We start from the raw sequence: 23,210 nt of genomic DNA, 5'->3' as shown, positions 1-23,210 counted from the left end.
CATTAGACTAAAAGCATTTTAGTGTTGTGATCCGCATCACCGCACTGAAATGCAAAGTCAGGTATAATAGGCATAGCTTCTGCCTCGAATGTCAACCGTAGCACTATGTTGACTGTTATGTTATAGACATTTCTAAAGCGCAGCGGTTACCCGAAGGTGTCCTGGCACTATCTACTCTCCTCTGAGCACTGAGCGTTGTAGACATGTTTACATATCAAAGCGCCAGGTTTTTAATCCTTTCCTAAATGCCAGGATGTCAGTGGCGTTTCTCAAATAGAAAGGAAGGTCATTCCAGGCCTTTGCAGCGCAGGCAATAAAGCTTCTCCCTCCCCACGTAGCTTTTTTAGTGGGTGGTACTGTCACCAATTTGACTCCTAGAGAGCAAAGTGTTCTTTTGGGAATATACCACTGAAACTGCCGCTTCAGATGGCCACGTCCTGTTCCTTGTAGGGCCTTGTAAACGGTGCAAAGAGATTTAAAACGCACCCCTTTCCTAACAGGTAACCAGTGCAGTTTTTTGATTTCCATGGAAATTGATGCAAATTTTGATGTGCCGGTAAGCAGTCTTGCTGCCGCGTTTTGAAACAGTTGAAATTTGTCCAGGAAACGTTCCGGAATATTCAGGTAAAGACTGTTACAGTATTCCAGCCTTGACAGGATAAGTGTTGTAACAACTGTCCGCTGACTGTCGGCTGGCAAAAAGGGCAGTATTCTCTTGATCGTTTTTAGAACATAAGAGGTGGCAGATGCCACTGCATTAACTTGGTCACCAAAGTTGAGCTTATCATCAACTATGACTCCTAAGTTTTTTATTTTCCTGGTGGGTGTAGGAAGAGTGCCCAGTGTATCTGGCCACCAATTTTGGGTCCAGAAGTTGGCATCATTTCCAAATAGGATGCCCTCGGTTTTGCCAGAGTTGAGCTTCAGGCAAATCTGTGACATCCACCTCCCGACCGCTTGAATACAGTCATGGAACCTTTTGCCTATTCCTAATTCCTGTGTGAAAAAAACACAAGGGCACCCAAAGGGATTGGTCAGGGACCTTGGGCAAAGGGATTGGTCAGGGACCTTGGGAACTTATATGTTACAGGAAACAGCGGTCCCTGAAAACAGAGAGATCAATGGAACAATAAATATAGCCACAATCGGTACTATATTTCAGCCAGTGTCCAGCCGGACAGAGGCACTTTTAATACATAAACAGCCTCATGCATCAACCCAAAATCCAGTCGGTAAAATACCGATTCGGTAATAGCTCCCGGTATTAAGGAAAAAATACCCAATCCCAATGCATCAACCCAAAAGCAGAAATCGCTATTTAAGGAATCCTTAAATAGCGATTCTTTAAATAGGGATTCCTTAAATACCGATTCCTTAAATAGCGATTGCATTTAAGGAATCCCAAAGTGAGATTCCTTAAATGCAATGCATCAAAGTAATAAAATTAGCGATTTCGCTAATAGGGGGAGCAAATTACCATGAAGATGAACTGCATGGTAATTTGCAAAAACTTTGAAAAATGCACTTTTGTGCATTTTTCAAAGTTTCATGTTGCGCACACACATGCCCTTAGAGCATGTGTGTGTGCAACATATGTGCACATATCATTTTCAGGGGTGCAACAGGGTGTCCTTTTGACACCCTGGCACCCTTGAAAGTGCTCTCGCTATTAGCGATTCAGTAATACCGAATCGCTAATACAGACTGGCTTTACATTCATTCCTATGGGCCTCCAAGCCCATAGGAATGAATGGGTAGTTATTCCTTATTACCGATTCGGTATTACCGATTCGGTAATAAGGAATATTAAGGAATCGCTATTTGAATAGCGATTCCTACATGCATAGCCTTTTGCTATTCCTTATTAGCGATTCCTTATTTTTCGCTAATAAGGAATCGCAAATGGCATTGTTGATGCATAGGCCCCAAAATTTTTAATTCCAATAATTCAAGGGATGTAAGTTCAATCACAGTGGGATACAAGCCTGTATCCTAGAACTCACATATCACATAGGAAACAAAGTGCGAAAGAGGGTTCAGGCAATTTCATGGATGTTTCAATCAGTAAATACTTCAGATAGTGAAACATCTGATACACAAAGAGTCACCTTCACAATAATTTATATACAATAAATAGAGTGTGTAAGGTAGACAACTATGTCGACGGCGTTTCAATCCTTATCAGGGGGATATCGGATCATCATCAGGACTAATTAAATAAAAATTGCCCATGCACAAAAGCCTGAAGTGTGTTACATAAGTGAAGAATAACAACAATAACCAAATTGACGAAAAATTGGGAAAGAAGAAGGAGACAAAAGATACCACAATTAATTAACCTTGTTTAAGGGACCGGGGTCAAATTAGAAACAAAGATGAGCGAACTGTCTAACCATGAGGAATGGCAGAGAAAGTCACATCAATAACATAGCGTAGGTGTGGTAAATTGCATGTTAAGTTAGCAAACAAATTAAATGACAGTGAGCATCGCAAGTAAACATAAATCACTAAGAAGGTTGCCTTGTTAGGAGAGGTAAAGGTAACCGTGACATAGAGATGGAACAATAAAATCAATGTCCGATAGCAAGTCTGCTAATTGTATGAACAGTTCGACAGAAGCGGCGTTTCAAAACAGCGGCCTAGGTGGAAAGAGCGGTGTTCCCATAATTATTCCTAGAAGAGTGGCGTTATAACTAGTCAATTGAATAATAAACAATTTGCTAATTGAAAACAGTCTGTCACACAGAAAATGGTGCGGTGAAGGAAAGCGAATGATAGAAGGATAGCGCATGATAGAAAATTGGGCGGTTGTCCATATAGAACGGCGGAGTGCGTGACCATGCAAGGTAATCTGCTAGATGAAAAGAAGGCAGTCTGTCATACAATTAAACAGTGGTGCGGTGAAGGAAACAGAATGTTAGAAATAAAACGCATGGTAGAAAAATAAACGGATGTTCGTGTAAAACGGCGGAGTACGTGACCATGCAAGGGATGGAAATAAAGGATTACCTCGAGTGAAAAAGGTTTAACGGATAAACATCGTCAAGGACATGGAGGGTTTCCGATTGAAGGTGACGAGTGAGGTACTCGAGGGAAGGAAGTCAGGGCCTGTGAAGAGTAAAAGGCCTATGAGGGGAAGGTGATAGCGGAACGCCAAATGGTGTCATGCGGAAGAGGCTTACCTACGGGTTATGAAATTCCAGGGGTGATGGTCACGGTCCGTGATAGGAATTCATCTGTAAGGACATGTGAGAGTAAGGCTTAAGCAAGGGATGGGTAGTGAGGGCCATGGGGAGGGATTGACTTAAAAACCGCATCGTGAGCACTTACCTCGCAAATTGAAGAGGAGGGTAGTCCATGGCCGCATCAATGCAAAGTGAAAGGGGAGTGCTCGGGTTGTGAAACTGATGTCATATGACGTGATCGGAGGGTCACGTGAACGGCTAGAGTGGCCGTGTAGCCAATGGGGAGGAGGAGGGTCAAATTAAGGCGTGTGGCTGTTAGAGTCGACGGTTAAGCGCAGGCGCCATCTTAGAATGGTGAAAACATATAACAAACGATGGGGAAATAGAATAAGCACAGGACAGAAGGAGTAAACATAATAATGTCAAATAACAAGATATGGCAAATAGTTAGCATAGTGCGTATGCTTAATACAAGTATTAAAAACCACAATGCATGGAAATAATAATGTAGGGAAATACAATTAACTCGGAGCGTATGATGAGTACAAGTGTTTTGAACCAGAATGCAAGAAAATAGTCAGTTGTGATCCAGAACAATCCAGTAGTGATCTCACAAATTGGGAGACTGTAAAAGGTGTGTTAAAGTCCCATAACATGACTAGTCTCTGAAAAAGTGAAATTGAAAAACTGAGAAGGATGAACCAGAGTCAAAGTATGAAGGATTTATAGTAATGAAGTCCAGTCCTCAATTTGAATTTGAATTTTTTGAATTTAAAAGCATTTGTTAAGCGCACGTATACCATGCGGTTTCATGGCGCTTTAAGTGATGCAGTAGCGGTCAGCAGAAGGGCTAGACAGTATAAGCTTGCTCAAATAACAGGGTTTTAAGGTCTTTCCGAAACTGTGTGTATGACGGAGAAGATCGGAGAGCAGGAGGGAGAGAATTCCAGAAAAGTGGGGCGAGAACAGCAAATTTCGCTCCGCCAGATTTCTTTTTCTTGAAACGAGGAATGATGAGGAAAGCCCTATGGGCAGAGCGGAGTTCACGACCTGGGAGGTACGGTTTTATGGCGGCGCAAATGAACTCGGGGGCTGTACCTGATCTAGCCTGAAAGGTAAGGCAACCCAGTTTAAAAAGGGCACGCTCCCTCACCGGGAGCCAATGCAAAGCTTTAAGCAGGGGAGTGGCACGATGGTATTTGGGTAAGCCATAGATCAAACGAGCCGCTTGATTCTGAATGAGCTGCAAACGATGGAACGCATATGCTGGAGCTCCATTGTAAATGATGTTACCATAGTCAACTCTCGACAGTACCATGGCCAGCACAATGATTTTTAAAGCAGGAAGGGAAAAAAAGCGGGATACTTTCCTAATTAGTCTTAAAGAAAAGAAACAAGCAGAGACCACTGAACCCACATGTGAGTGAATAGAGAGTCGTGTGTTAAGAAAAATCCCAAGAGTTTTGACCTTAGAGACAGGAAGAGGGGGAGCACCAAGTGACAAGGGCCAGTGGGCAGAGGTCCATGGACTGCAACCACCTCCGGTCAGGACTAACTCAGTCTTGTCCGGATTGAGTTTGAGGTGGTTGCAGTTCATCCAGTCCTGAATGAATGTCATTACGGTCTGAACATTGGAAGCAGATGAGGGGGAGTTGGAGAGATTAAAGATTAGCTGGAGATCATCAGCGTAGTTAAACACCGTGACCTCCATCTGCTGTAACGAAAAAATGAGGGGATAGATGTACAAATTAAATAAAAGTGGGGAAAGTGATGAGCCTTGAGGGACTCCGCACTCCACTTTGCGAAAGTCAGCGGTGAAATTGGCCAAATGGACGGCTTGGGCCCTCCCTGTGAGGAAGGACTCAATCCACGAGAAGGCAGAACCTTCTATGCCCGCCGCCCTGACACGGCTGAGAAGAATGGAATGATCCACCGTGTCAAAGGCGGCGGACAGATCTAATAAAATCAAGGCTTGCGGAAGGTTGGTGTCAATGCCTTTACGTAGCACGTCCATTACCGAGATCACCACTTTCTCGGTGGAGTGCAATGGGCGAAAGCCGGCTTGACGGGGGGAAAGACAGTGATTGATTTCAACATGAGTGCTTAAGGTGGTTGTGACGTGAGTTTCCAAAATTTTTGCTAGGTAAGGCAGTAGGGAAATGGGACGGTAGTTGGAGGGGGAGGAAGGATCAGCGTCAGGTTTTTTAATAATAGGTATGACAACCGCTGATTTGTGTATATCAGGAACGTTTCCCTTCTTTAGCGAGTCATTGAGGAGGGTCAAAGGGGGAGTGGGGGAAGATAAATAGATTTCCCTGAGGATATGGGCGGGGGCAAAATCTAAGGGAGAACCGGATTTGACTCGGTGAAGTAATGAGAAGAAGGTGTCCTCAGTTAAAGGTGGAATAAGGTTAAGTTTGGGGACAGTGGGGGGAGGGGAAGAATTGACAAATGCAAGGGAGGGTGGTGGAATGTTAAGTTTGATTTTGAGTATTTTATCAATAAAAAACTCATTGAGCGAGTTACAGAAGGGGGAATGGTAGTCGTGGTTCGACTGGATAATGCTAATTCATGGACCGCGGTAAAGATTTCCTTTGAGCGAGACTCAGCTGCCATAATCCTGCTGGTATAGAATGCAGTTTTAGCCGCTAGAATGCCCGCTTTATAAGTTTTTAAAACAGACAGATATATAGTCTTTAGCTCTGGGCTGTAGTCTTTCCTCCAGGCTCGCTCGGCTCTTCTAGCTGCTAGTTTCTGTTCTTTTAGCTCTAAGGTGAACCATCGATTGGCTGCATGGGCCCGCTTGACAGTGAGTCGCCTCATGGGGGCGAATTCGTCGCCTGCCAAAGTCAGCCAATTATCAATGGCGGCCAGTTGCGACGTAGCAGTGAGATCTGTAAGGTCGGGAGCGGTTTTGGCCAAAGTTGAACAGAAGGAGGGCATGTCCGTTTTACCCCATTTCCTGACCCAAATGTTTTTAGGAAGAGGAGGTTTGACCAGTGCGGTCAGTGCAAGGGAAAAAGAAATAATAGAATGGTCGGACCAGGAGCACGGGGAAATTATGGGGGGTGTGGATGGAATATTTAGCGCCCAAATTTGATCCAACATATGACCGTGGGTATGTGTGGGGCCATGAGTGAGCAGAGAGAAGTTCAAGGAAATCATGAAGTCTGTAAAATCTTTGGATTGAGGGCTCTCAGCAGGTTCATTGGGCCAAAAGTTTAGGTCCCCTAGCACTAGTACCGATGAATTGTTAACCACCAAGGTGGCTAAAAGAGCCTGAATGCTAGGGAGAAAGGATGGGGTTAGCTGGGGAGGACGATAAATTAAGACAAAGGTGAATAGTACCTGGTGGAGAGTTGAACGAGCTACAAGATAATCTACCTCAGGAATGGGTAAGGAGGGGAGAATCTGGAAGCAGAAGTCTGTCCGGGCTATTAAGGCTACTCCGCCACCCCGCTTGCCCTCAGGCCGATCTGCTCGAATGGCAGAGTATGATGGAGGCAATGCGGCTAATACATTGGGTAGGGAGTCTGCCTTAAACCAGGTCTCCGTTAAGAATATGAGGTTTGGATTATGGGTGTCAATGTAGTCAAATAGCTCGTATTGATGACTAACCGCAGACCTGGTGTTTAAGAGTATTGCTGAAGTATTACAAATTGGTGCTGGGGGGGCTGGGGGGGGCAAGATGGTGCAGGATGGTGTATTGGATAAAGGAAATAAAGGTGGGCTGATACTAGGAGGACGGTAAGGTGGGGAAGAACATAAATCAAGCTGTCTCAGGTGGGTACTGATCGAAGGGTCAACCGTTCCAGGGACCCAATATGAGAGTAGTAGTGCAGGTGAGTACGTAAGTAAACGGGCAGCCTTTCGTGCCCCTAGCCCCGGTCGGCCGCGGACGGGCGCAGACGGGCTTAACTCTGGCGCAACTCCGGCGTGCCTACGTCGCGCCCGCTGCGCTCGTCCGCTGCGCTGACACATGCTGCACGATTAAGTAGGGGCGGAGCGGTGGAGGAGGGGCAGGGCTAGGAAGGAAGGCAGCCCGATCTAAGATGGCGCCCGTTGCTGCTTAGAAGCCCGCAAGTGCACCAACCCGCCCTGGCAACCCACCTCTGAAACCGCAAAAGGAAAGAGACCTGCACAAACTTTGAAGATGAGTTAAAAGCAGTAAAATACAATACAAATGTACATCGCCTGCGCTAGTAATCAGCGGGGGCGGAGAGCAGGATGATTGCGACCAGCAATCCAAGCGTCAGCCAGCAAGCCCACTGCCACCGGGCTACTGGCAAACACAGTAGAAGGACAGGTCAAGGCTCTTAAATAGGGGCGGAGCGGTGGAGGAGGGGCAGGGCTAGGAAGGAAGGCAGCCCGATCTAAGATGGCGCCCGTTGCTGCTTAGAAGCCCGCAAGTGCACTAACCCGCCCTGGCAACCCACCTCTGAAACCGCAAAAGGTAAGAGACCTGCACAAACTTTGAAGATGAGTTAAAAGCAGTAAAATACAATACAAATGTACATCGCCTGCGCTAGTAATCAGCGGGGGCGGAGAGCAGGATGATCGCGACCAGCAATCCAAGCGTCAACCAGCAAGCCCACTGCCACCGGGCTACTGGCAAACACAGTAGAAGGACAGGTCAAGGCTCTTAAATAGGGGCGGAGCGGTGGAGGAGGGGCAGGGCTAGGAAGGAAGGCAGCCCGATCTAAGATGGCGCCCGTTGCTGCTTAGAAGCCCGCAAGTGCACCAACCCGCCCTGGCAACCCACCTCTGAAACCGCAAAAGGTAAGAGACCTGCACAAACTTTGAAGATGAGTTAAAAGCAGTAAAATACAATACAAATGTACATCGCCTGCGCTAGTAATCAGCGGGGGCGGAGAGCAGGATGATCGCGACCAGCAATCCAAGCGTCAACCAGCAAGCCCACTGCCACCGGGCTACTGGCAAACACAGTAGAAGGACAGGTCAAGGCTCTTAAATAGGGGCGGAGCGGTGGAGGAGGGGCAGGGCTAGGAAGGAAGGCAGCCCGATCTAAGATGGCGCCCGTTGCTGCTTAGAAGCCCGCAAGTGCACCAACCCGCCCTGGCAACCCACCTCTGAAACCGCAAAAGGTAAGAGACCTGCACAAACTTTGAAGATGAGTTAAAAGCAGTAAAATACAATACAAATGTACATCGCCTGCGCTAGTAATCAGCGGGGGCGGAGAGCAGGATGATCGCGACCAGCAATCCAAGCGTCAACCAGCAAGCTCACTGCCACCGGGCTACTGGCAAACACCTCAAGGCGATTAAGCCCTGTGTGAATGCTGCCGGTCTTCAAAATCCATTTCAATTCTTCTTTTTTCAGCAATTGAGAGAGGTCAGCACCTCTTGGTAGCATTTTGACAACGGTAATCACTGTCCAACGTATGTCATCTTCAATGTGGCCTAGAGCTTCAAAATGTTCGACCAATGGTGCATTTGGTGTTTTGCATCGAAGTCGGCTCCTGTGCTGGCACATTCTGATTCGGATTTTTTGCGTAGTTTGACCTATGTAGATTTTATCACATGGACAAAAGATGGCATAGATGACATTGCTTGTGTTACAGTTACTAAAGTCCCTGTGTACATAATGTACAGTACCGAATACAAATTCTTTACAATCTGAAGTGAATCTACATGCAGTGCAATTACCACATTTAGTGTGTCCTGTGAAGGGTGGAAGACCCCAGTGGTCATGAAGAGTGCCAGTACTCGGCAGACTAGGGAGTTCAGCCCTTACTAGATGATCTTTGATGTTCTTGCTCTTTTTGAATGCAAAAAGAGGTCTCTCCAGATTGAGTATGCCAGCGTTTAACACATTCCAATGCTTGAGGATACTTTTACGTAGTTTATTAGAAGAGAGGGAAAAAGTAGTGACACATACAATGCGATTTTGCGTTTTCTTAGGTTTGGGCACTAGAAGACAATCTCTGGGGCAGTACCATGCTCTTTTGCATGGGCGCGCCTAAGGCAAGCCCGTCTGCGCCCGTCCGCGACCAGACTGCGGCCGCGGCCAGGCATGTTGTCAGTGAGGGGGCTTCAGAGGTGAGGATTGTGTGGTCGCGGGAAGATCTGTGGGCGCTTGACACGGCTGCTGAGTGTTGCGCTCATAGGACAGACCTAAGGTCTGTCGCCCTCCCTCAGGCATGTGGGGCTTGCGGGAAACCTCTCGGAGCGATGGGCGTTGTGGGGGCGGAGGGGGATACCAAGCCCAAGCCGCTCATTAGCAGAGGTTTCAGAGCTGGCCTTTTGAATTGTAGATCCCTAGCCAAGCATGCAGACGACATTTGGCTGCTATTGGAAGGTCATGAGTGGGATGCTCTTTTCTTAACAGAGACCTGGCTCAATGAAGATAATGTGACCGCCATCGCGCTGGCGGTACCTCCAGGTTACAAAACGTGTTTTTCTAACCGGGCAGGTGCTAGAAGAGGAGGGGGTGTGGCTGTTATATTTAAGGAGCAGTTTACACTAACATCCTCCGCTCCAACCCTGATTCCGGGACTGGATGGACTACACTTCTGCCTTCAGGTGGGACCTCAGCTATCCCTAGCGGGACTAGTTATATATCGCCCTCCTGGTGGGAATGACCCCAACCTGACAGCTCTGTTGGAGGTGATCGTTCAGAGCTCCCTCCTTCATCCTCATTTCCTCACAGTAGGGGATTTTAACATCCATGTGGATAAGGAGGGCTGCGTCCCTGCAGAGACACTAAGGGCAACATTGAATGCAGCCAACTTGAGACTAATCAACGATGGCCCCACACATAGAGCGGGTCGTACGTTTGATTTAATTTTCTCCAACATTACAAATATGGCGGTGGAGGACGGCACTGCCGTTAGTTTGGTCAGACCATTCGCTTATTCCATTTAAAATAAATTTAGCAGCCGAGAGACCTGCGACAAGCAAGTGCTCCTTTATGAGGAGACAATGGAAGAAGCTAGTCCCTGCCAATATGGGCCCAGTTCTGGCTCAGAATAAACCAACTCTAACCTCGAATGCCAATACAGATGCAGAGCTGTTTAATGACTGGATTGGGAACATGGTGTCGTCTATTGCACCGGCAAAACGCGCAATGTCCAAGAGGGAATCCCCTTCCGCTCCCTGGTTTTCACAGGACCTTAGAGTAGAGAAGGCAGCGTGTAAGAGGCTAGAGAGGCTCTGGAGGGTAAAATACGGGACCCTGGAAAAAGCCCGATACAAGGAAGCCTCCAAAAAACTGCAGAAGGCTGTTAGAAAGGCCAAAAAACAGTTCTTTGCGGCGTCGATTCAGCAGGCAGGACACTCGAGCAAGGAAATCTTTAAGGTGGTACAGTCCTTTTTCAAACCCAGGTGTATTGAGAGGGAGGTACCACATTGTGCGATAGCATTTCAGAATTCTTTGACTGCAAAATTAAGAGAGTTTATGAGTCCTTCGGCCCTGAGAGGAGGACCGTGAAGACGGACCTGGTTGTCAAAGAAACTCTGGCTCAATTTCAGCCTCTAGTTCTGACCTTGGTCATGCAGGAACTAAGACGCTGTAAGTCAGGGTCACCTGACGACCCTTGTTCACCTAAGCTCTGGAGCACAATAGCTGACTTTGTGGCTCCCACTTTACAGCACATCTGGAATATGTCCATCTCCTCCGGGGTGCTCCCGGAGATATTTAAACACGCCACCCTCCTCCCATTAAAGAAAAAACCAAATGGGGATCCCACGGACCTTAGTAACCTTCGTCCGATTTCCCTGCTGGCAGCGCCGGGCAAAATGCTTGAGAAAGTAATCCAGCGGCAGTTAAGTAAATTTACGGAGGAAAATAGGATACTGCACGAGACGCAGTCAGGCTTTAGACCCGGTTTTAGTACCGAGACAGCACTAATTGAGGAGGTAGAGTCAGTGAGGTGGTCGATGGATTCGGGAGACTCAGCCATGCTGGGTGCTCCTGGATCTATCGGCTGCTTTTGATACGGTTGACCACGCGAGGCTGTTAAAGCGACTGGCAGAGGTAGGCCTCCAGGACCAGGCGCTGGGATGGATACAGTTGTATCTGACTCAGAGAACCCAGAAGGTGGCACTGGGGACCGTCTCTTCAACACCTAAGGTTCTCAGCTGTGGCGTCCCTCAGGGTTCGGCACTTAGCCCATTATTATTTAATATCTACCTGCCTCCGCTTTTTACGTTGATTGCCAATTGGGGGGTCAAGGCAATCTCATATGCCGATGACACCCAACTGGTGTTTCCGTACTCGGAGGTGTCGGAGGCGGCCTTTTTGAGCTTCAAGGGCTGTCTCCAAGACGTTGCGTGCTGGATGAACACCAACAAATTAAAACTTAATGCAGACAAGACGGAAGTGATTTTCTTTGGAAAAGGCTCCCCTCCACCCTCGGAGCTTTGGTGGCCGGCGGCGATGGGATGGGCCCCTTCGCCTAGCCAAACGGCAAAAAATCTGGGGGTGCGATGGGAAGACAGCCTGTCATTTGCCTCGCATATCCAGCAGGTAGTTGGGTGCTGTCTGTGCAAGTTGAGGAATCTACGGAAGATTCTGCGACTCCTACCAGAGGGTTGCCGAAAAACAGTAATCCATGCCACAGTGACATCAAGGCTGGATTACGCTAACGGCCTCTATCTGGGCTTGCCAAAGTATCTAACTCAGCGGTTGCAAATGGTCCAGAATGCGGCTGCGAGACAGTTAATGCGTATTCCATTCAAGCATTCAGTCTCTCCGCACCTTCTTTGACTTCACTGGTTACCAGTAGCCAGCAGGATCAAATTTAAGACACTCACGCTGGCCTTTAGATCTCTGTATGGCACCTGCCCAAACTACCTGAGAGCTCGGCTGCCGAGATACACCCAGGCCCGCTCCCTCCGCTCCAACTGCCGTGTTCAGCTAGCAGTTCCACGAACAAAAAGAGCTCGGCTGGGAGGAAGAACCTTCTCGGCCAATGTGGCAGCGCTATGGAATACCCTGCCCCCAGCGCTTCAGCAGGCCCCCTCTGAATCCTGCTTTAAACAGATGTTGAAGACTTGGCTCTTCACCCAACCGCGCTAAGTGCTCAAAATGGGTCCCTGTGGCTATGCCTGCTCTCCTAGCGCCGGGACACCTCCTTGTGAGGTAGCTGTTCGCGCTTTAGAAAATGCCGTATTATTATTATTATTATTATTTTGAGGGCAGTACGTATCAATCTTTTGGGGTAACCCCTAGTGGCCAATTTGTTGCTTAACGTTTTGGCTTCTATGAAGTAGTCTTCTTTGAGAGTACAATTACGTCGTATGCGTAAAAACTGGGACTGCGGTAAGGAGTCTCTCAATGCTCTGGGATGGTGGCTACTATACGTGAGCAGAGTGTTGCGTTCAGTAGGCTTTCTGAAAAGACTGGTGATTAGATGACCTTCTTTGTGTACTATATTGAGGTCTAGAAATGCAATAGATGTTTTGTTATGTGCAAGTGTAAATGAGAGCCCACCACAGTTATTGTTAAGCCAAAAATTTGGGGTCCAGAAGTTGGCATCATTTCCAAATAGGATGACCTCGGTTTTGCCAGAGTTGAGCTTCAGGCAAATCTTTGACATCCACCTCCCGACCGCTTGAATACAGTCATGGAACCTTTTGCCTATTCCTAATTCCTGTCCTGGCAGCAGAGACACAACAATCTGTGTGTCCTCTGCATATGTGGTAAGGCAGAAGCCAAAGGAGCTGATCAGGGAGGCCAAAGACGATACATACACATTAAAAAGTGTGGGGCTTAGAGACGACCCCTACGGAACTCCATAAGGCAGGGAAAAAGGTTTGGAGTAGAATTCGCCCAATTACACGATTTGTGATCTGTCGGTTAGGAAGAATTTCAGAAGCTTCCACGCTTTACCCTGGACCCCACATGCCAACAAACAATCCATCAACAAATCATGATGCAAGGGTTTGCTGACGCGCTGGGGGTTGTAGATGTCTGGAGATGGTCGCACCCTCAGCACACGCACTATACACATCAATCAGGAGTTCATGGCAGTCAATCCCGGCTTGACTATTTATTCACACATGCACAAGACATACGAGATTTCGTGGAGCCTACGACTCTGGCACGTGGTATATCTGACCACTCCTCTGTGGTGGCGGTCTTTCGAGTATGACAAATCAGGCGTCCTGGTACAATAAGAATACAGCCATGGGCATTGAAGATACCCCACATCAGGGAAGGTCTCCAGCAAGACACAGACTTTTACTTTGAAGAAAACGTGGGTTTGGTCGGATCGGCGGTCACACTCTGGAGGGTATATGGCGCGGTAATTAAAGGGAGGTATTGTCGTTAATGGTGAGCCACAAAACCGAGCGCAACAAGAGAGTGGTCGAATTGGAAATGGACATTCTACACCTGGAGAGGGCCCTCGCCCAAGACCCGAATCCTGATACCCAACACCGTATCGGTATAAAGAGACAGGACTATAGACAACTTCTGCTGTAGGACACTACTTTGCGTTCCCTGGCCATGCGGCACTGTATATATGAGCAGGGAGAACGCACGGGAAAGCTTCTGGCGTGGTTGGAACGCAAGGAACAGGCAGCCAGATGGGTAAGAGCGATAACGGGCCCAAATGGCACGTTGATCACGGTCCCCCAGGGGATTGCCGACACATTTGCTGCTCATTTCGTAGATGTCTATCAGGTCCCATAGCACTCGCAGTCCTCGTGGGCAGCAGACCTTCTGGCCACTATTGAAGTGGCAAGCATCTCGCCTCAAGATAGGGAGAGCCTCGCTGCGGATCTCTCGGTGGAGGAGGCCCAAAAAGCAATATCAGATGTCAGGTCGGGTAAAGCGATGGGTCCAAATGGTATGCCCATCGAACTTCTTAAACCCATGGCTGTGAAGTTGGCGCCCCACTTGTTGAAATTATATAACGAATGCTATGAATCGGGTCTGCTACCAATCGATATCCGTAATGCAGCCATCGTGGTGATTCATAAACCCGGCAAACCGGCGGAGGAGTGCAAATCGTACCACCCTATCTCGCTGTTGCCGGTGGAAGCGAAAATCCTTGCCAAGCTTGTGGCCAATCGGTTGCTCTCATACCTACCTGATTTGATCCATCCGGATCAGTCAGGTTTTATGCCTGGTAGGAATACGGCTAGGAATCTCCGTCGCGTCCACGGGGTGTTGGGGAGGATCGGCACGATTGAGGAGTAAGCAGTCTTATTGTCGCTTGATGCTGCTATGGCGTTTGATACGGTAGAATGAGACTACCTCTTCGCGGTCCTTGCCCGTATGGGGTTTGGTCCCAAGCTGATAGAGTGGATCAGGTTGTTATACGAGCAACCCACGGCGCATGTCCTGGTTAATAACCACTGCTCTGTCCCTTTTCCCCTCCAGTGGGGCACAAGACAGGGTTGCCCACTATCGCCGCTCCTCTTTGCCATGGTGTTGGAACCCTTGGCAATCTGGGTGAGGGGTGACCCCGAAATCAGGGACCTCAAATGGACTCACGACCACGAGGACCGCATATCGTCTATGCAGACGATATCTTGTTGTACTTGGCTTCACCGGCACGATCTCTGCGTCGGGTTCTTCATATTTTCCACATATTTGGGGCACACTCGGGATATCGGTTCAACTGCTCCAAATCTCAAATGTATGCGCATCTAACCCTAGAGGTTATGACATCCCAGTTGTGGATCAGGGCTTTATTTACTTGGGCATTTTTCTCACTTCCGACATGAATCTTTTTTATGAACGGAATCTTAAGAAGCCCTTGCAATGTCTGAGGTCGGATGTCACGCATTGGAGGTCATTGCCCCTGACTCTGTTGGGACGCGCCTCCTTGTTTAAAATGCTCGCTCTCCCGCGCTTTCTTTACGCCCTGGAAAACGCTCCTAGCCCGATCCCAGACTCCTACTTTACGCAAATTGAAGGGGTGGTGCGGGGGTTGCTCTGGGACGGTCGGCCCCCCAGGATCGCCATAAATAAACTCACCATGGGGTGGTACGACGGGGGTATAGGATTGCCAGATTTACGCCTTTACTACCAGGCGTCGCAGCTGACAGCCATCAACAGATGGATATTTGGACCACACGACGACCCTAATTTCCGTGCGGACCACTGGCTGAAGGGGAAGGGGGGATACAACAGGGCACTCTATACGAACCATCGTAGACTGCGGTTGACTGGCCCCCACGGCTCACACGGTGGAGGTATGGCACACAGTCCAGCATAAGCTGGGGTGGCATAACCGTCTTACTAAGGTTACTCCATTGTGGGAACCAGATATCTTAGGTCACCTTAGTGCCTGCCCGGGGTTTGACAAGTGGGACTTGATTGGGATTTCCATGGTTGGGGACCTTTGAGTCAAGGAGAAAAAGGCCACGTTTGCAGACCTAATAGCGAAATACCACCTCGCCCCCTCGGAGACCTTTAGATACTTACAAATAAGCCACGCTATTGACTCAGCCCTCCCCAGGGATGCTCCCCTTCCAGATTCCTCCACCTTGGAAGATCGACTGTTGTTAGAAACCATGGACCGCAAAGCTATATCACTTACGTACAAAAAATTAGTAAACAATCGGACGGACCCGATGCTGAAACTACGGGGGAGCTGGGAGCGCGTCTTGGGGGAGGTAGAGGACGATGACTGGCGGGAGGCGCTCGATTCCCCTAGGGAGGTGGCGATTCCACTGAGACTCCGACTGGTTCAGCTTAAGGTGCTCCACAGGGTTTATTTTGATGCAACGCTGTTGTTTCGGTTGGGTAGGAGAACGGACTCACTCTGTCTACGACGCTGCAACCAGACTGGTACTTTCACGCACATACTCTGGGACTGCCCCCACATTCAAACTTATTGGACGGCTGTCACTCGGCAACTAACCAGGGCCTGCGGCAAACCCATTCATTCTTCCCCCAAGGTGTGCCTCTCTAACATTTGGGACGCAACAGACCTCACCCAGACGGAACAATCATGGGCGACTATGGGGTGGACCATAGCCAAACGTAATATTGCCCAGAAGTGGGCATCTGACGTGCTGCCATGGTTGATGGAATGGGCGACCGACATTGACTATGCCATGGTGGCTGAAAAGACGGTGTTCAAGGGGCGAGGATGCCCCAAAAAGTGGGACAGTAAATGGGGAAAGTGAAATAAATATCGGGGTGACATATGCATTTCTCCCACAGTGGAACTGAGATGGGAGAGGCGTACATTGATGGATCTACGGGATGGGGTGTGCTTATGTGGCGCACACATATGCCTTTGTGCCACGTGGCACTTTGAAAAATGCACTTTTGTGCATTTTTCAAAGTTTTAGCAAATTACCATCAACTTGATGGTAATTAGCGTTTCCTAAATGCGAAGTCGCATTTAGGAAAGGCTTGATGCATCTCAAATAGGGAATCACAATTTGCGATTAACTAAATGCATTCGCAAATTAGTCATCGCAAAACTTGCGATTCCTTATATTGCGAATGGGTTTTGGGTTTGATGCATCGGAAATGGCATTTTGCCGGCAGCAAACGTGCAATAGTTGTAAGATCTTATTTGTTTCTCGCAGCTCCAATGAGTGGATTTTCTTATGTGTTCCCTCGTCTTCATGGCTTGATTTTGCTCGTGACAAAGTGTCACTCATAGTTGCTGAATGTCAATCACATCAGCACAGGGGAGAGGATGCGGTCCGTCAGCTACGCTGCCGACTTTGGTGCTGGAAACCAGGGTTCGAGCCTCGGGGTCGCGTCCACTTCTGGGCAAATCACTTAATCTCCCCTGTAATGATGCTAGGTGCTCTGGCTGCTAGCTGCTATTCCCCAATAACTTGCTGGAGGCTCTGGTAGGTAGGTAGATGCCTTTATTCGCATTTAAATCTACTTCCCGAGAGAGCGCCGGGCAACACGCTCCGAACGCCGTCTCTCGCAACACGCTACTCCCGCGCATGCGCAGTAGCGTCCAGTATGGCCACTACGCACATCGCCGTCCTTACGTAGTGTGCGCGTCAACTAGACCGCGACACTACATATCTCCCCCTTTTCATACCACACAACACAATATCCCCGACCATGTGGTCAGTCCATTTCATAGTCTCTAAACCTGGATGGTCTCACCACTGCGACCGGGCCTCCGTCGGTTCCTTTCGGAGTGCCCTGGCCCTCTCTCTCTTTTTTCTCACCATCTTCCCGGGTCGTTTCCCCCAGGGACCATCCGCCTGGTGTGTCTCTCTCTCTCTCCTGCTCTCCGCTCATGTTCTCTCCGCGCTCTCTTTCGGACGTATCTGTGTCCCTTGTCGGCCCTTCCGTCGGGGTTTCCCCCTCCACGTCCTCTCGGGGCCATTGTATGATTTTGTTGCACTTGGCCATGCGATCATGTGACCACACGTTTCCGTCACTGAGCAACGCTGCCCGGTCGTACACTTCTTCTACTCTTAGGGGTGGGGAGTACTTGCTTTCTCCCTTCCGCTTCAGGACTGCCAGCTTCACTCTGACCCACTCCCCTTTTTCCAACGCCGTCTCCTTCACCCTCTTGTGGCGGTTGTAGTGTTCCGTATAGATGCGTTGTGCCTTCTCCAGGTTGTGTTGCACCACCGCCGGAGACCATTTGCTGGTGATGTTCTTCTCCTGCCACGCAACATTGTCTCTGGTGAAGGGTTGTCTTCCTCGTAAGATCTGGAAGGGACTGTACCCCGTACCGGTGGGGGTGATACGGTACGCCCATATCGTGCTTTGCACTTCTTTCTCCCAGTCTTTGCCCCTCGTGATGGCCGCCTGTATGGAGCCCATAAGCACCCTGTTGAACCTTTCTACTTGTCCATTGCTGGTCGGGTGATATATCGAGGTGTGTCTAAGTAGTATGCCGTTCCTGTTTGCAAACGTGACCCACTTGTCGGAGGTGAACTGGGGGCCATTGTCGCTGATTATGATCCTGGGTATGCCTTCCCTGAGGAACACCGCCTTGAGGAAGCGCAGTATCTCATCCGTGTCCATGATCTTGTTGATGTGCACTTCTGGCCATTTCGAGTACTTGTCTACTAACGCACAGAGGTATTTGGGGATCCCCTGATCGTCTAGTATAGGCCCTAATATGTCCACTGCTACCTCTTCCCATGGGTTACTGGGGTTCGTGAACTTCCCTAAGGGTGGTCTCATTGGCTTCAGTATCTTGTCCGCACCCTGGCACTGCACACAGTCTCTCACGTGCCTCTCTACGTGCATGTCCATTCCTGGCCACCAGTACGTTTGTTTAGTCCTGGCCTTTGTCTTCACGATTCCCAGGTGACCCTCATGTAGTATGGCTAGCAGGGCCGGTACTATGTTCTCCGGTGGTACCACTCTGTCGCCTCTGTAGACAAACACCCCGTCGTTTCCCACCGACAGCTCTTCTCTGACCTCGTAGAGCTGCCGGACTTTGGGTCTTTGTCTTCTCCTTTCTGGCCACCCTCGTACAATGTACGACTTGATGTCGTCCATATCGTCATCCGCCTCATACGCGTTTTTCCACTCCTGCCTGCTGATGGCTTTTTCCGGGTCGTCTGTCAGGGCTACCATCTCGTCGTCGTCTTCCATGCCATTGGAGGCACTGTCCATCGCGGACGCCCTGCTGAGGTAGTCCGCCATCTTGTACAAGAACAAAGCAAACACAACGACGGACCAAGGTCAAGCACTTGTATTCCTACTGTTTTTCTTATTACAAAGGTACACTATGTTTGTGTACGTGGTGCAACAACTTCCAGCACCCGTCGTTGTTAGATGCAGGACAAGACCAAGAGTTTATACACAACGGAAGGTGCACTCAAATAACCAGGTCCAAATTGATATGTATTCCAAAAGATCTTCTCTCGATCTTCGTATTTATTAAGCAAACAAGGCAGCCAACGCGTTTCGTTCCTAACACACAGGAACTTCTTCAGGGCACAGAGTAGGTAACTTATGTATTTCTATTCCAAATTCATAGAGTCAGGGAAAACCCAGATCACAACGTCGAACCGAACAGTAGGTGTGTAATAGCACATCCACAGGTATAAAAACGAAGGCAAGATCTTATTACAAAAAAGTCACGTGTAGACACAGGATAGTAGGTCAGGTAGGTTATAAATCCATTGTTGGACCAATTAATCTCAGTGTTCCGCTGCTGGTTATCATGCCGCTGGTTCATTTACGAACACTGAGATTAATTGGTCCAACAATGGATTTATAACCTACCTGACCTACTATCCTGTGTCTACACGTGACTTTTTTGTAATAAGATCTTGCCTTCGTTTTTATACCTGTGGATGTGCTATTACACACCTACTGTTCGGTTCGACGTTGTGATCTGGGTTTTCCCTGACTCTATGAATTTGGAATAGAAATACATAAGTTACCTACTCTGTGCCCTGAAGAAGTTCCTGTGTGTTAGGAACGAAACGCGTTGGCTGCCTTGTTTGCTTAATAAATACGAAGATCGAGAGAAGATCTTTTGGAATACATATCAATTTGGACCTGGTTATTTGAGTGCACCTTCCGTTGTGTATAAACTCTTAGTCCGCCATCTTGTTTCTTGAGCCCGGCATGTACTCCACGTCGTACCGGTACTCCAGGAGTTTCAGCGTCATTTTCGCAATCCGGGGTGTGGCGCTGGCATGACCATCCGATGTCAACACCTTCACCAGGGGCTTGTGATCCGTCTTCACTTGAAATCTAGTGCCCCACAGGAACTGACGGTACTTCGCCATGGCCCATACCACCGCCAGCATCTCTTTCTCGATCACACTGAACTTTTGTTCTGACGCCGTCAACGTCCTGGACGCGAAGCTGATCGTCTCCGTCCCTCCTTCTGGTCTTTCTTGCATGAGCACCGCTCCTAGCCCTTTTTCACTCGCGTCCGTCATCAATATGGACCGTCCCTGGGGATCGTACCCCTGCAGCGGGATCGCTCCACTGATTTCCTGTTTCACTTTGTCAAACTCCTCCTGCGTCTCTTCAGTCCATACAAACGCCGTCTTGTCCCTCGTGAGTTGCCTCATGTGGTGGGTTTTTGTGGCGAAGTGGTGGACGAACTTGCTATAGTACTCCGCCATCCCTAGAAATGACCGTACTTCTTCCTTGGAGGTGGGCGGAGGTGCTTCGCAGATGCCCTTCACGTTCCCTTTCTTCGGTGTTATCCCCTGCGCTCCTATCTCATGCCCCAGGTAAGTGACTGAGGTCATCCCGAAGTGACATCTACATCTCTCCCACTCTGCCGTCAGGCCGTTCTCCTCCAGGATCTTCAATACCGCCGACAGCTTCTTATCATGGTCTTCCAGCTCTGTCCCCATCACTAGGATGTCATCCTGGAAGTACTGCACTCCCTCGATGTCCTTGAATAGGCGGGCCATCAGCTTCTGGAACACCGCAGCTGCCGAGGCAAGACCGAAGGGCATGCGGCAGAATTGGTAGCAGCCAAACGGCGTGATGAACGATGTCAGTTTTTTGCTTGTCGAATGCAGCACTACCTGGTGGTATGCCGATTGCAGGTCGATGGTGGAGAACCATTTTACACCTTTCGTGCGGGCCAACATTTCCTCTATGCGTGGTAAGGGGAACTTTTCTACCACAATGCACTTGTTTAACTCTCTGAGGTCCACACATAGACGCACCTTGCCTGACGGTTTCATGGCCACTACCAGAGGCGCCAACCACTCCGCGCTGTCGATGGGCTCGATGATTCCCCCGTCTTCCAGTCGGTGGAGTTCCTGTTGTACCGCCTCTCTCACCGCAATTGGTATGTTCCTTACTTTGTGCGCTACCGGACGGGCGTTTTCTTTAAGGACGATTTTGTGGGAGAACTTCTCTAGTTTCCCGATCTTCCCGCCGAAAACCTTCGGGTGTCCACTCCGCCATTTCTCCGCCGTCGACTCTTCTCCGTCCAGGGTCACCATCACCTGGGTGTCCCCTCCTGGGTTCAGCTGTACGCCCAACTCTCCTTGGTCCATCCAGCCCAGGACTGACGGTCCCTTCTCCGCGACGTACAGTTTGCAGAGGGCGCTCCGCTCTTTGAACCGGAACAACAGCTTCTTGAACCCCACCATCGGGATCGGATCCCCTGTGTAGGTGACCGGTCGAATGTCGGGGGGTTCTAGCTGTGCGCCCCACGTGGGTCTGAACCTCTCATTCCACACCGATCTTTGAACAATCGTGTAGGGAGACCCTGAATCCGCCACGATGGTGATGCTCACTCCTCCAATGATCATGTCGCACTGGGGTTTGCGCGTTCTTCTCCCATCGATGCCCAGCACCTGGTCCTCTACACACAGGACTTCATCGTCTTCTTCCCGGCCTTCTGCTTCTTCCCCCGCGTCCTGCGCCACAAATTTCACCGCATGCTGTCTCCCTTTCCTTCGGCATACTTTCTCGTAATGACCTACTAGGCCGCAGAATGCACACTTGGCTCTGAATGCGGGGCACCGTTTGTCGTGCGCTGCGTGGCTCAAGCTTCCGCATCTGTAGCATCTCATCGGTTCACTCTTTTCTTGCTTCCATGTCTGTCCAGGTTTTGCCTTCCCTTTGGGCGCTCCTCTGTACTCCCCCGTCGCTGTTTTACCCCGTCCGTGCTGGTCCGCATCATCCACCTTATTGACTGTGAGTCTGGGGGCCGGGTCTCTCTTTGCCGCCTCCGCGCAGCGTTTGGTCAGTTCCGCTCGTTTCACTATGGCGATCACCTCGTTCAGCGTCGCATCCCCACTCGCCCACAGTTTATCTTGCACCGACTTGCTTGTCGTATGCATTACGATCTGGTCCTTGATGAATTCATCCTGTAACCCTCCATACTTGCACGTCATCGCAAGTTTACGCAGCGCCGCCACGTAGTCATCTATGGATTCCCCCGCTTCTTGCTTCCTCTGCTGGAAGTTATAGCGGTCAATAGAGGTGCACACTGCAGGCCGATAGTGGTTGTCCAAGTCTTCTATGGCGTGAGAGAACACGTCTGTGTCCCCTACCTGTCTGACGCCCGGTGTGAGGTTTTGAAACACCCGTATTCCTTCTGGTCCCAGGTTGTGTATGAGTATCCTCTTCCGCCTGGCACTGGAGAACGCCTCCTCGTTCTCATCTTCCAGCGCTTCTAGGTAGTTTTTGAAGTACTCCCTCCAGTCTTCCCACTTCATTAGGGGTTCTCCCGGGCGTGGTAGGAACGGGATCGGCGTGGTTAGAGTTGATGACTGTGCACTCATTTTGGCTTCCGCTTGTTTCCTTGGGCTACCTGGCGCGTCTGTCCCCGCTCCCCTTCTTCGGGTACCTGGGACTGCGTTCGAGCTGGCTGCGCCGTCGTCACCCGATTCCGCCAGGGTCTCCTCTGTCGTTCCGCGGTCCGCCTGCGATGTTCCTCTACCTCGTGGCCGGCTCCTTTACTGCCCACGTGCCACTTTCTGGCGTCTATCTGCCTCTGCCGCGCTCTCCCGGTGCGTAGGCGTCTGTCCTCGACCCCCTCGGTCCTCTTACCGCGTGGGGTGACGTCCCTCCTGGTGGACACTCCTCTCTGAAGCAAGTTGGGGGCACCTTCCTCCTGTTCCACGCAGGGTTCTCACCAGCCCAGTCTCGTCGCCACTGTAATGATGCTAGGTGCTCTGGCTGCTAGCTGCTATTCCCCAATAACTTGCTGGAGGCTCTGGTAGGTAGGTAGATGCCTTTATTCGCATTTAAATCTACTTCCCGAGAGAGCGCCGGGCAACACGCTCCGAACGCCGTCTCTCGCAACACGCTACTCCCGCGCATGCGCAGTAGCGTCCAGTATGGCCGCTACGCACATCGCCGTCCTTACGTAGTGCGCGCGTCAACTAGACCGCGACACTACATCCCCGTGCCTGGATGTGTAATGTAAATACGGTGCTCATGTAAAGCGCTCCAATACCTTCGGGTCGAGTTCGCGCTATATAAATATGCAACAACAAAAAAAAAAAATACTGTAATATGGAAAATGTCACACATAAGCAATCTGAAACTTTGGCAGCTATGCATGAGGGGAAGGAAAGGAAAAAGCGAGAGGGAGGGTTAGTCGGGGAAAAAAAAGAAGGCGTTGATGTTGAAACCTAGCCCAGTGGGCCGATAAATACGTGCTTT

The sequence above is a fragment of the Triturus cristatus genome, chromosome 12 (assembly GCF_964204655.1).
Source record: "Triturus cristatus chromosome 12, aTriCri1.1, whole genome shotgun sequence".
NCBI classification, from domain to species: domain Eukaryota; kingdom Metazoa; phylum Chordata; class Amphibia; order Caudata; family Salamandridae; genus Triturus; species Triturus cristatus.
Note: the sequence above shows the minus strand (reverse complement) of the source record.